Raw genomic sequence first — 2,751 nt, 5'->3', positions numbered from 1 at the left:
GTTGTCTTTATGTGTCAACTTGACTGTATCATGGGATGCACAGATATTTTGATAAACATTATTTCTAGGTGTGTCTGTGAGGGTGTTTCCAGATGAGATTAGCATTGGAATCAATAGACTGAGTAAAGGCAATTGCCTTTCCCAATGTGGGTGGTCATCATCCAATCTGTTGAGGGCCTGAATAGAACAAAAAGGCATAGGAAGGGAGAATTTGCTCTCTCTGATGACTGTTGAACTGTGACATTGGTCTTCTCCTGCCCTTGGACTGGGACCTACATCGTTAGCACTCCTGGTCTCAGGCCTTTGAACTTGGACTGGAATGACACCACCAGCTTTCCTGGGTCTCCATCTTGCAACTGACAGATTGTGGGGCTTCTCAGCTTCTATAATGTGTGAGCTGATTCCTTAACATAAATATCTTTATATACAGTCATGTGTTGTTTAACAATGGGGATACATTCTGACAAATGCATCATTAGGCAATTTCATCATTGTGCGAACATCATAGAGTATACTTACACAAATGTAGATGGTACAGCCTACTACACTCTTAAGCTACATGGTACTAATCTTACAGGACCACCATTGTATACATGGTCTGTCGTTGACCGAAATGTCATCGTTATGAGGCATGTGACTGTATTTGTGTATATCATATTGGTTCTGTTTCTCTGGAGAACGCTGGCTAATAGAGCTAGTCAGGACAGTGATAGGACTAGAACACAGTTGCGAATCTACTGCCATTTATCACACTACGACTTTGAAAATGCCTGGCATGGTGCCTAATATGAAAGAGGTGGGTAATAAATGTTTTTGAAATAATGAATGAATTGAATAGTTTAAGAAAACATTTTGACTTTATCTTGCAGCAAATAGACAGAGCCTGACAGCAGTTGCAAATTTTCATTGTTCCATTGCTCTTTTGTAAATTAAAAAGCTTCTCCTCCCATAAAACAAAACGAAACAAAACAAAACAAAACAAAACTGAAAGCAAGCATCATCACATGTCTTTCTCTTATCTTAGGTGTTACTTTACTTACCATAACAGAGATTTCAGTCTCTGGTAAGTCTTTTATAGGAACTCTTTGTAGTTATGCTCATATACGGCCAGTTCTTTTCATAAGTGTGTAGGAAATTTGACAGGCTGACCAAGTTAGTTATAACGACCACGTTCTGATGCAGACTTTAGGCACGCAAAGTTTATTGACCACATCTGTTAGATCTTTAGAGGTAATAGGTTCAGTCAATCTAAGCAACATCTTGTCATGAGCACAAAGGGTAGAGCAATGCATCTGAACTATACCGTGCATGCAAATCACCCGGGAATCTTGTTAAAATGCAGATATTCTGATTCATTGGTCTAGAGTGGGCACTGAGACTCTGAATTTCTGACAAGTTCTCGGATGCTTCTGAAGATTCTGAAGGTTCACGCGAAGTAGGAAGAAGGTGGCTACTAGAGAATTTGACTGACTCTTGTGTCTGATTCTCTACTTTTGCTTCAGTCCTTGTTGGTTTTTTGTCAAAGATATCCTATGCTAATGGGGAGAATCCACACCCTGCAACATTTAAATAAGGCTAAAGACTCTTACTAGTCTGGAAGTTGCCATTTCCTCTTATAAGATATGTGAATAACGGCCTCAGTCTTCATTTGTCTTTGCACATATAGATCCAAAGCCATATTCTATCTCATTCTATGATTATTTTGTGGAGTAATCTCAGAATTTAGAGGAAACTTTGAAAACATTGATAAGCAAGTCTGTGTTTGGAAATATGGTTCACTTAAAGACCTATTGTTTTAGAGGTAAAAAAAGGAGTCGTTTGATTTAAAATGGTTATTATTGGGAATATATGTACTATCATTGAAAGTTACTCTGGAGTAGTTTTCTTTTTCACTAAAATAACCTCCACACACATAACACACATTTATAGAGGAAAAAAAAGAAAGAAAAACATTTTAACCACAAGGTGGCAGTAAAACATATTAAAAAAAGGGATTTGGCATAAATAATGATTTCAGACATTTCTGAGGAAATGATTGTCAAAATAAATAGCATTTCCTAATGCTGTGGTATGCAGAAATGCCTCAGTGAAGCTACTTATTTGTGGCATTCTTGGATAACCACACTCTAAATTGTAAACTGTCTAAACTGGGCATCTTTGTGGGTCCTCAGTCAGTATCTGCAGAGGACAGTTTTCAGTTAAGAAAACAATTGCATTGTAATATTTCTTATTTACTTTGGTTCCATTTAACCAACAGTTAGTGTCATAAGTTACATGTAAATATTCTGAAGATGTGAACCCTAGAAGCTTTGACTAGTCCTCAATTCCACATGACGTAATTAATTTTAACTGCCTTTTTGTATAAAGAATACATTTATTAAAAGTTTTGAAAATGTTTTACTGTTCCACTCTTTGTGACAATACATTGCTTTTTTTTATCTTGAAATAAGCCTTATTTTCTTTAGCCTTTTTACCTCAGCCATGAAGATACCAGTATTGTCCGCTAAAAATCAGATTGTGTTGCGAGTGTCCTGTCAAGAGTTCAATGGAGAGCTAAGTTTACCTAAGCAGTATCTAATAGAAAGATGAGGTAAATATTGCAAAGCCACAAAAGTATCCAGATGAATGAAACACTGCTTTCCTTTCGGAAAAGAATTGGAGGGTCGTGGTAAAGGATGTTAGGAAGGGTTCTGTGAAGGACAGAGAGACAGATTGAATTATTCAATACCTGTTCCAGTTCCTTAAATAACT

The sequence above is a fragment of the Equus quagga genome, chromosome 8, assembly GCF_021613505.1.
Source record: "Equus quagga isolate Etosha38 chromosome 8, UCLA_HA_Equagga_1.0, whole genome shotgun sequence".
Classification (NCBI taxonomy): Eukaryota; Metazoa; Chordata; class Mammalia; order Perissodactyla; family Equidae; genus Equus; species Equus quagga.
The sequence above is the reverse complement of the archived record's forward strand: the minus strand, read 5'-3'. Positions refer to the sequence as shown.